Below are 12,264 nucleotides of genomic sequence, written 5' to 3' on the forward strand. Positions count from 1 at the left end.
ACTTGCTGGTGGAGTAACCTGCGTACGTAGTCTACCATTCCATGGCTTCTCAACAGAGCCACGAGAAGAGGACTCTTGTGGTCCACTCAAAACCTGTGACTGTGGCCTCACATTTTGTACAACCACATCATCTTTAACATCAGCCCCAATAGTGCCATGTGCATTACTATACCAGCTGCTCATCTCATCAAAGACTACATCTCTGCTCACTCGTAATTCTCGTGTAGTAGGATTGTAGCACCTGTACCCCTTTTGTTCAAGGGAATATCCCACAAGAATACATTTCTCTGCTTTAGGATCCAGTTTCCTACGCAACTCATCTGGTACATGCACGTAAGCTATGCAGCCAAACACTTTCAAGTGTGCCAAATCAGGCTTTGTACCTGTAAACTTTTTCTCAGGCGTTACATCATGCACCGCAGCTGTAGGTGTCCTGTTCATAATGTACACAGCTGTATTTACAGCTTCATCCCAAAAATGATGAGGCATGTTCTTCTCATTCATCAATGCACGTGCAACCTCTGCAATGTGCCGGTTTTTCCTTTCTGCGACTCCATTCTATTGTTGAGTATATCTGCATGTAAACTGCCTGCGTATACCATGCATTCACAGAAAATCTGAAAAATCATTGGAGAAGTACTCTCCCCCTCCATCTGACCTCAATGTCTTGATTTGCATATCTGTCTCCTTCTCAATCATGACTTTGAAGTCCTGAAAGTGACCAAACACTTCACTTTTGTTACGCATGAAGTAGACCCATACTTTCCTTGTATGGTCATCAATGAAAGAGACATAATACCTGCAACCATGTATACTTGCAGTATCAGTTGGACCCCAAACATCTGTTTGCACCACCTCAAGTGGCTTTTTACATACATTGCGCTCATGTGAAAATGAGCCCTTTAACTGTTTTTCAAACTGGCATGCTGCACACACTTTATGCATTCCATCCACCTTGAATTTGGGCAAACCTTTTACAATCTGTTTTGATTGCATGCTACGCAATCTCTACTCATTGACATGGCCAATGCATTTGTGCCAAATGTCAACATCAGCCACAACACCTGTGCCCTGTGCAAATAATGCAGCTTTTACCTCAGGCATGTCTACATTCAGCGTAAACATTCTGCCCACACATTTGTCCTCTGTGATGAGCTTACAGCCATTCTGGAATCTTCTACATAACATCCATTCGGATTGAAGCGAACTTGCAAACCTTGCTCAACCATTTGTCCAACAGAAACAAGATTCTTCGTAATGTTTGGGACATGAAGTACATCTGCTAAGTACTTTGATTTCCCACTCTTTGTATTTAGGGGTATGTCCCCTACATGAGCAATGGGGTGAGCTGTGTCATCTCCTGTCTGCACATAGCCTGACACATCTGGTTTGCGCATATCTCTAAACCACTCTCCACGAGACGTCATGTGATTAGAGGCACCTGAATCCACATACCAAACATCATCTTGGGTGGAATTCTCTGCAGTCATTGTATTCATTACATGCTGCATAACAAACATGCGCTCGTTTTTGTTGTCATCTGCATCTCTGCTAGTAGATGCATAGTTGCCCTGTTCTCTCTTTCCACTTGCTTTTCCCTTTGGACATTCACGTGACATGTGACCTCTTTCACCACAAGTCCAACATTCTCTGCTATCTGGAGTATGTTGTTGCCTGCTTAATCCTGCACCACGACCTCTTTGACTCCCCCTGCCTTGAGACTGGTTTCCCCTGCCACCTGTATTGTTTTGATTTGATTGAACTTCTTGAAATTGGCCCCTGCAACCTCTTGGGCCTCGACCACGACCTCTACCTCTACCTCTGTTGGAGTTAGAATAGAAGGCCTGTTCAGAATTATTTGTGCCATGAGAAGAAGATGTGTCAAGGTTCTTCTCCTCAAGAATAAGCATAGAAATCAAATCTTGGAACACGGGGATGTCGTCTCTTGTATTTATGGAAGGCCTGAAATGTACATACTCATCTCCTGAGCCATCCAAGCATGCACGGACAATGTCATTGTCTTCCACTGAAACTTTAATAGATCCAAGAGCCTCAATGATACTCTTGATCTTCAAAGCATAATCATTGAAGGAGAGGTTGTTCCTCTTAACCTGATTTAGCTCCGACTTTAGTTGAAGCTTCCTGGCCTTGGTGTTCACCTCGAACACTCTCCCTAAGTTTTTCCATGCAATGGCGGGGGTTTCAGCATCCTGTAGTAGCCCATCATGCCATCTGTAATTCTCATAGAAAGCCAATACATCACTTTTCTCTGGCCTTGCTGCCAGTCCCTCAAGGCTTTTCTTTGTTCTGCTGTAGCATTTGCCTCGGGAATCTCTGGTTCCTTTTCATTGTCTCCTTCTACATAGTCCCAATAACCTTTTCCTTTTAGGAAATTTGTTATTCTGAACTTCCATGCTGGGTAGTTATTTTTCTCAAGCTTCTCAGTAACAATCTGACTGAAACCGTCAAACATCTTGAAGCTCTAAGACAAAATAGCTGCAATCTACAAAAACCTACAAATTTGTTGAACCTGCTATCGTGGTACCTGTAACGCTTTCTACACTCAACGAGTGTCCACAATCAAGCGTACATACAACCACTGTACTTGTACAATAAATCTCTGTGTACTACACTTTGGAGACCTGGTCGTGGATTGCGAACGAAGAGATTGTGATGCTCTTGCTCTCTTAGCCTCTCTTGCCTGCACCAGGCTCTGATACCATGTAAAGAAAGAGGATGCAAGAGAGCTACACAAGACAAGCACAAAGCACACAAAGATGGAAATCTTCTTCTTCTTCTTTACAGAAAAGCGAGTACAAAAATGACTTAGTGCTAAGACTGAAAAGTAGCACATATGTACATGCGGTCACTAAGTGTGAACATGCTAGAAGCTTACTAGGCTGGCACTATAAGTGTACTCCATCTGTAGAATCACTGGCAGAGATCCTCCATGTCGGTCACCTAACGCGCCAGTGAGTAAATGTCGTAAGCGGCCAAGACCCGTAGTGGATGCCAGCTCAAGATGTAGAGCTCGACATCTCAACAATGCTTGGATGTCTTCTCTAGCTTGAACTTAGCAATGACTGAAGGGGATCGGGGAGCACCACAGACGAAGAGTGAGAGAGAGAGAAGGAGACACACACGATGTGGGTGGGGAGACTCTAAAGAGTGAGCAGCCCCCTATACATTTATGCTATGTATAAGGTATACAAGTCAGTGGGCGCCCAGACTCTGGGCGGCCGGGCAAGGCACAGACGCCTATACCCCAACAACCTCCCACTTAAAGGCAACTGTGCCTTTAAGCAAGAGAACCTAGTCTAAAGACTACAAAAGGTGAGAGAAAACCGCTCTCAACCGATACCCACTGGCTGGCTGTGATCGTGTGCATCCGGCTGTCCTGCTCCCATGTAAGTCCATACACCACCAGACGTACCACACACGTAGTGCAAGTATGTATGCAATACCTGCATATCTCCCTCGTGCACTATGCCATCATCAGTCAACAAACAACTGACAACCCCAACTGCAAATGCTCCCACTACAGCTGCGATATCCGGTCTGAAGATCAGCATCTCATACATGAGACCACCGAATGCCGATGCAATGCTAGCGGGCCCTGCTAGCTCTACGGAGCATGCATCAACATATATATCCCTGGCAATAGGCATCTCTGACTGACAAGGCGTGTTAGCCACATGCATCTCCTGACTGTCCGCAAAAGACGCATCACCCTGTCGTGCAACCTCAGAGCAAACCAGCTGCTCTAGGTGTCTGTTGGAAGACATATCCTGCACAACTATATCCCCATGCTCACTGTCGAGCATAGAAAGGAATGACTGCATAATCGCTGACATCTCAGCCTCCTCTACAATCATCCACTGCAAACATGACCACTCAATCTGTTGTGACTCACTAGAGCTCTCATGCTCTAACTCCGTATGCATAGACTCTTGCACAACGTCCTCCTATCGTGACTCACTAGAGCAAGACCGCTCTACCTGTCTATCCTGCATAGAAGTATCTCGCACAACTAACTCTCTGCTTTGCTAAGTCACTAGCAAAGCATGCATGTCTGACTCTGTCACCTCTCTGTGTGACTGCTCAAGTCGTGCCCCAACTGTGTGCACAATGAGCTCACTACTCTGCACTCCATGCAAAGTACCCTGCAACCCATGAGCAAAAGAGACTCGCCTGCTCTCTTGCTCTCTACCTGGCTGCGTGATCACAGAGACAGCACCGTCTCTCGCGTGATCCACATGCAATGGGTAACCTGTACCACTCCTGGCACCTCTCGCAATCACTAGCGAACCCAAATGCATCACAAAATCTCGCTCTCGTAGCGAAATCTGACATCCACAATCTCTAAGCTGACCAATCGAGATCAAACTCACTGTCAAATCTGGTACATAGCGCACATGTCGTAACAAGTAAGATGCACCACTCGGTAATGACAGTCTCACATCTCCTGCACCTGCTATCGCATGCACCGATCCATCGGTCAAACGTACACTGCCAAGCATCCCGCTAGAATAGCTATAAAACCATGCACGATGTGGCGTGACATGAAACATAGCATCTGCGTCTAGCAACCACTACGAAGGGAGTGCACTAACCACATGTATAGCATCTCGTGCATAGCTCGAGGTAAAAGTGACATCCCCGTCACTAGTATACTCCGACACTACATGTGCCTCAACTGTCAAAGCAACTGAGTCCATGGCATCACTACATACATCTCTGAGACTGCCATGTCTCCTACGATGTCGCATACGACAAAAACAACGCCGTCTAACGTGTCCAGAATGACCACAATACCAACATATCACCTGTCGGCATACTCGTGAATGTACATGTCTCACACGAGTCCTTGATGACTCAGATCTATCATACATATCATGTAATCTGCGCCAAAGTGCTCTCGAAGTAGCCTCATACATAACAAGAGCATATACAAATTCCACAAGGTGCAAAGAGAGCATAGATAGTGCCATCTCCTCTAGCTCCTGCCACTGATCGTCAGACATGTTTGAAGGTCTACCTACATCACCACTCAATGGTCGATGCAACCCTCGCTGTGTCAATGCATCAAGCATACACTCTCTCCATGCCGCAAAGTCTGACCCATCAAACACGCGCATCTGTGAGAGGTCACAATCTGATCGATCACCTATCTCTTCCATGAGCACAATGTAGCAAACTAGAAAGCAAAACCACCTCACCAACAACACCTGGAAATTGTCTACAAATATGGCCAGAAACACAATGTAAAACCTGTGAGACACACTCCAAAAAAGAGCTCCCGCAATGTCAATACAAGCCTCGCATGCTCTAGTATCACACTGCAATCTGTGAGCTAATCACCAAGCCCACACTGTGCAGTATCGATGCATACACACGCACAAATCTTCCACCTGTAGAGAACACCGCGCGCAAATGCTGAGTGCAACCGGCAATCTCTACCTAGATCGCATAAATGATACGCATAAAACTCCTGGGAAAATTTCGCCAGAGTTTCGACGTACAATGGCTATCAACACAAAATAACCATTGTCCTGCAAGCTCAATACAATGAGCAATCAATGCGCATCAAACTACACTCAACATACATGCATAAGCTCTGCAAAACTATGGCAAACAATGCTCGAGATCACAAGACTCTCCCACCCGAGAGCAAACCACTGTCTCAAGCAAAGAAAGATACACAACTCCTCACTCTTGCGAGAGTGGATACAAAAACACAAAACTGTGTCCAAACTGACAAAACCTGTCAAAGTGAGAGTAAACACTCGATCACAAACTATGGCGAGAATCTGGGAAAAATCGGACAGAATTTCCCCTGAAAACTGAGCAAAAACTCAAGTACAATCTCTACCATAAACCATAACACTACTCAATGCCAATGAGTAGAAATGCCAAAATGGCTCCACATTTTCACGTACAATGGCAATCCGCACTCAACGTACATCAACGGAGTGACTACGCATAAGCAAACGCCAAAAGATTTGCAATCCGAAAACTTGATCAATGCGAAAACAATGCTCTCAAGAGAGCTTACCGGCACTTGAAAGTGCTCGCCAAAATGCATGTATAATGGGCATCAACCATGCGCCATAACCATATGCAAACCATCCGCAAAGACCATGAATCCAAGCAAAAAATCACTGCCAAAGTATCCTGTGAAAACCAGTGAAAGAAGCTCCACCTGTGTGCTCCAAAAAACTGCGTCTCTCAAGAGACCGCCTCGATGGTGTGTAAACGCCTCCGTACTTCGTTGCCCCAGTCTACCAAAAAACCCTCAAACCACAAGCTTAACACAAGCTGCAATTGCATCTTCAGCTCAGAATTTATGCACTCAACTTCAAGCATCTCCCGTGCTTCCAAAAGTGCATCAAACTCGCACACAATGCGACAACAGAAAATCTGGAATTTCTGTATACAGTCAGTCTGAGCTGAATATCAGCAAACCGGTGAGGAATTTGCAAAAAGTTTCTTCTGCAAAGTTGTAGACCACGTAGAAATGGATGGGCATGTCGGATAGAATTCTCAGATCTGCATTCTACAAGGAGAAAAACGAATCTGAAAACTGTGCTGCTGTGCACACAGTTTTAGGGCAGCACCTTCACTTACACACAATCTTCCACACACCTTTCTGAGCTTTTACAAGAGCATACATCACTCTCAACTGAGCTCACAAGCTCCCATTGCATTCTCACGGCAAGTCTTCTGCTTTCTTAATCTCTCTACCGTCGAGAGCGAGCGAGCTATCGTCTCGAAGCTCTCAAAGCCGTCGTGCTCTCCGCGGTCACTATAGCTCTGATACCAATTGAAGGGGATCGGGGAGCACCACAGACGAAGAGTGAGAGAGAGAGAAGGAGACACACACGATGTGGGTGGGGAGACTCTAAAGAGTGAGCAGCCCCCTATACACTTATGCTATGTATAAGGTATACAAGTCAGTGGGCGCCCAGACTTTGGGCGGCCGGGCAAGGCACAGACGCCTATACCCCAACAATGACAGCTTTGTTTGCCACAGTCAAATGAGCCAAATCAAAGTAGTCATTCATGCGCTCAATCCAATCTTCAAGAACCTTTCCTACATCTTTGCCTTCCCTGCTAAAATTCCCAGGTTGAGACTTTCAAATCATAGCATCGATTTCCCTATCAATGATGGTGTGTTTGAGGAGCAATAGGTGCATTTGCATTAGCAACAGCCGCATTTCCTCTAGGAGGCATGGTAACTTACTGCACCATATCAACCAAGGTCGCACTTAGTATAATATCCTAATCCGCTTAAGTCCTTTAAGTCAAATAGAATACACAATTGAGACAAGATAAGAGAGAAGCAAAAGAATAATGGATAAATTAATCCAATGTCTGTACCACAATATTGTTGGGTTTTCAAAAAGTTTACAAAGTTTTTTGAAAATTTCTAATAAATCCTAATAGCCCTGACATAATGCGCTCGGTAATATCCATTATGACATCCTTCTACCAGTGGGGCATAGCTGGCCCATTCCTTAAGTATATCGGAAGGGTGATCCCAATAGTCCTTTTTTATCTTTGGTTCAAACATTTTGTCTTTGGTGTCTCTCTCTCTCTCTCTCTCTCTCTCTCTCTCTCTCTCTCTCTCTCTCTCTCTCTAAAGCTCGTGGAAGCGCAAGTCACACAGAACTACCATAGAAAAAACAACCATACCATTGTTGACTAAGGGATTTGTTTGTCACCGGTACTCCCATTTTGGAATGAATAATTGTCTTCATGTTTTCAAAGTAATCGTCAAAGTAAGAGGATTCTTGTGGAAACACATCCGGTGTGTCCCATCCAACTGAGCTATGTATATTTGCACAATTCACAACGCATTGGGGTTTGTTGTAGGCATTGTACAAAATTCTTACATGACGAGGATTGTAGATCAGTGACTTTCCAAATAAGTCAAAAAATAACTTTAATTCCAAGGCATCGGGCTATAAGAATGATGGTTGTTGTTTTTGCATTTTGTCTTTGGTGTGTGAGTTATACCATTGTTGAGTAAGGGATTTGTTTGTCACTGGTACTCCCATTTTGGAATGAATAATTGTCTTCATGTACCCGAAGTAATCGTCAAAGTAAGAGGATTCTTGTGGAAACACATCCGGTGTGTCCCATCCAACTGAGCTATGTATATTTGCACAATTCGCAACGCATTGGGGTTTGTTGTAGGCATTGTACAAAAATTCTTAGATGACGAGGATTGTAGATCAGTGACTTTCCAAATAAGTCAAAAAATAACTTCCAAGGCACCGGGCTATAAGAATGATGGTTGTTGTTTTCACAGTGACGACCCCACACATTGAACATAACAATGCTGAAACATCATGTAGCCATTACTAAGGGTAGTATGTTTCTAACTATCCACGTTTTCTTTGTTGGTCTTAATGTAAGTTCATACATAATATTTGGTTCTTGACAAAAATTTCCTTTCTCAACTTAGATTGTATCCACTCGATACACCCAACAGGCGAAGGTTTATGTTGAGGTGGCCTAAACTCGGGGTCCCTGCAGCATAGTTGTTAGCTGCAAGCTAACTCAGATAACATTTTTCAGAGCTTTTATTGTAAAAAAACTTATTATTTTGATGAATCGAGGATGTTATAATTCCTATTTTCCAAGTGGATATTGTAATCGATGATCCATGGCTATAAGCTTCCAAATTGTATCAATCTATCCTTAGTTAGAGCTCCCAAATTATTAGTTTTTGACCAAAGAAACCTTTGCTAAGGTATAACAGCCAATTTTTGTAAGTATTTTACAAGTTTTGGATAATAGAAACACAATGTGAGATAGCAGCGCTCACTTCTCTCCTTCTCGCGCCTCCTACTCCCTCCCCAATTGTCACATTGCAATGTTGTATGTTGCGTTGTAACCTCAAGTAAGAGCTCTACACATTGACGTAAGCATTTCATGGTAATCCGTAGCTTTTGGCATCGCTGAGCCGCTACCTAATTTCATCATAAGTAGAAATTTAAGCTTCAAAATCATAAAATAAGTATAGACAGGGTATTGGGGCATCATTGCTAAGCATTCAGATGCATTCTAAGTTGAAAATGACTACGTCAAAAACTCACTTCTGTTAATAATCGTGGTTTTTGCACTTGACCTAAAGTGAGATTTGAGACCATAAGAAGGAATCCCAATCCTCGAGCGAGTACTTCCGAGCGGACAAGAAACCGAGCGAGCATAAGCAATGAAAAAGATTAGATCAAGATCTCAATAGTTACTCTATAGAGTATAGTGTAGCAAAATAACCATGTTGCATCTCAAATATTCTCAAACAAAAGAGCCATACTCTTCCTTTAATGTGTTCACACACATTATAATAGTCTCAAGCAAAAGAGCCATACTCTTCCTTTAATGTGTTCACACACACATTGATACACAGTCATATACTTGCTTCTGAACCATCTTCCAGAGCATATGCCAAAACTCTATTTGTGCAAACTTATTCTCCTTGGTAAATTCACATGTTGCAATTGTCATAATTTCGTGCACAAATAGATCAAAAGATGGTAACTCAAATGCCACATGTCCATCATAATTCATAGGTAGCTCTTGAACTTGAATGATATTCTTTGCTTGCTTGAGTTCCATGTGTAGGCTGCTTTGTGAAGGCATTTCATATAGTATACCAATTACTCTCGAGGGACCATCAGACTATTACTAGTGTGGCCACATTGTCATCCATAAATGGTTATGTGCCTAGCCATGTTTGGTTGCACGATGAGGAATTGCAAACCCCAAGCAAACCTTTCCGATCAATCATAAAAGAAAGGAAAACCCCACAAGATACATAGAACTAAAATCATAACAGAAACATTTAGCATCAAATTACATATTACAGTCTATCTATCATTGTCTCTAAACTTCTAGAGCATTCCTAATAAAGACTTTATTCATCCACCCTTATATTAACTCCTTGATTATCCAAGGTTATGCTCCCTCCTCCAATCACGGCTTGTGGTCATCAATATTCAAACCATGGTAGATGCTTGGAGAAGTAAAAATGTGCACGCACGCACAATGTTGTGGAGGGGGAGGAGGGTTTCTCAGTACATAATATTATAGCAACTACTTGTAGGGAAGTTGTAGAAGAAGTAGATTTGGTAGATCGTATTGGTAGGTTGGAGCCAATATGAACAACATGTATTTGCAATCTTTGGTGCTAGATTGTACCTTATTGAAATTGGGGAGAAATTTTTTTGGGTCAGTGACTCCATTTTGTCTAGCTCACAAAAAAGATCTTCAGCATGTAATCATGACACTTGAGAAACGAAGAGGAGAAGGAAAATATCCTTCACATCACATACTTGAAAAAAATAGTTTTCATGGACTACGGAGTGTTTTAGAGTTTTCACAGTGAGTTGCAAAAGAGGAGGCCCAGTCACGAGGACTTTGTGACCAAGGGTGGGAGAGGTAATGAAGATCATAAGGTATTGTCGACATAAACGATAATCACCACTTGCATGCAACAGCTTGGCATTAATCACCTCTTATGCAATGCCTTCACAATCACCTCGACCCATCTTTCGACAAGAACAAAGATGAAGGGTTTGGGTGTGTGTGTAATTCATGAGCCTTCTTCCTCTCCTGACTTATGCCCTAACTACACACCTCTCTACTTCCTAGCAGCAAGAACATTGGTACACTAATTCTGGTTCTCCATATCCTCCTTGCGTCTAAACCTTTGTGGTGGCTCTCGAACATAACTCTTCTTGTTGTGCGGGATCTCACACGGACAACGTGAGAGTGAATGGCGCATGAAACACAGTACTGCATTTTGGCGTAAAGCTTGGGAAGTGTGTACCCATCATAAACGCAAGCCTCCTGCACATCTTGCACAGCAACTTGTTCAACAATGTTCACTACAAGAAACCGCTTGACAACCTTGTCCTTGGGCACACGTCGCCCACGATTGGAGCACCCGATGGGGTTGGTGTGGCCTCTTGCGTGCTTGTTACATCCACTATTGTGGCACTTACCATCATGACTGCTTATGCCGCAACTACTTCTGCTTCCTCTCTCTCTCTCTCTCTCTCTCTCTCTCTCTCTCTCTCTCTCTCTCTCTCTCTCTCTCTCTCTCTCTCTCTCTCTCTCTCTCTCTCTCTCTCTCTCTCTCTCTTCTTCTTCTTATTTCAATAAAGGGAAACTCGGCTACATTCAATCATTGCTAAGACATCAAAACCCATCTCTGCAAGTCCTCATACAAAAATCCTTTATTGAGAAGCAAAAAAAGCCTCGTCATTCGCCTACACGTTAATAAAAGGGAAGATCTGACCTCAAGCAGTGAGAAGGACGGCACCGCCAAACTCTTTGAACTTCTTCTCTGCGAGCTTAGAGAAGAACTTGGCTTTAACGACCAGAGGAGTGGGGGGAGCATCGCCCTTACCTAGCACCTTGAAGTACCCAAACTGTGTGACATCCAGCAAGGGCCCCTTTCCTTTCGGATCAGACGATCCACATTCACATTAATGGGACAGTGGAACTTGTTTATTTTCTTGTGGAAGTAGCGGATATCTACCTTCCCAAAGTACCCAGGGTAATATTTGTCAAACACAATGCGATGGTGGTGCATACCTCCTGCATTAGCGTGACCTCCAGCATGCTTTCTGTGTAGCTTTCCACTTCTTTCATGGCCTGCACTGACGTGACCCCTCTTCTTCCTGTTCTTCTTTAACCAAGTCATCATGGCGGCCTCCCTAGTCTTGAACCAGGAACTCTCTCTCTCTCTCTCTCTCTCTCTCTCTCTCTCTCTCTCTCTCTCTCTCTCTCTCTCTCTCTCTCTCTCTCTCTCTCTCTCTCTCTCTCTCTTATTTAATCTCCTCTAGGATCACTTAGACTCAAAACTTTCTTTTTAAAACCGCATAGCTTAAGATTTTCGTCTTTTACTGTGTAGAGGTAGCTTGGAAGTAGGTTGTACTTGCTAAGTATCTTTTAGGATTTTAGGATTGTAGGATTAGATTAGGATTTTGAGAATGATTGGTGGACGAGACAATTCTTAAGATCAAGGCTTAAAAAACCATAAAAAACAAGAAAATGAGTGTTTGTGGATACCTTCCACAACCCCATTGCAGTAGAAACTAGGAGTAGGGTAGGTAGAATCCAAGGTGGGATCTGAGAACATTGCTCTCTCCAAAAGAATCAATTGTGAGTCATTTATGTGAAGTTGCAAAATTTTAGGCCTACGGCTTGAAACGGCACCAAAAGACTGTCAACCACTGAATCCAGCTG

At 43.4% G+C, this 12,264-nt stretch overlaps 1 pseudogene; it reads right to left on the bottom strand.

The window, feature by feature from the left end:
- Window positions 1-11,312: 11,312 nt before the first annotated feature.
- On the bottom strand, window positions 11,313-11,722 carry LOC147461798 (large ribosomal subunit protein uL15y pseudogene; annotated as a pseudogene).
- Window positions 11,723-12,264: the final 542 nt, after the last annotated feature.

Source organism: Adiantum capillus-veneris, chromosome 3 (assembly GCF_014529385.1).
Source record: "Adiantum capillus-veneris isolate H3 chromosome 3, ASM1452938v2, whole genome shotgun sequence".
NCBI classification, from domain to species: Eukaryota; Viridiplantae; Streptophyta; class Polypodiopsida; order Polypodiales; family Pteridaceae; genus Adiantum; species Adiantum capillus-veneris.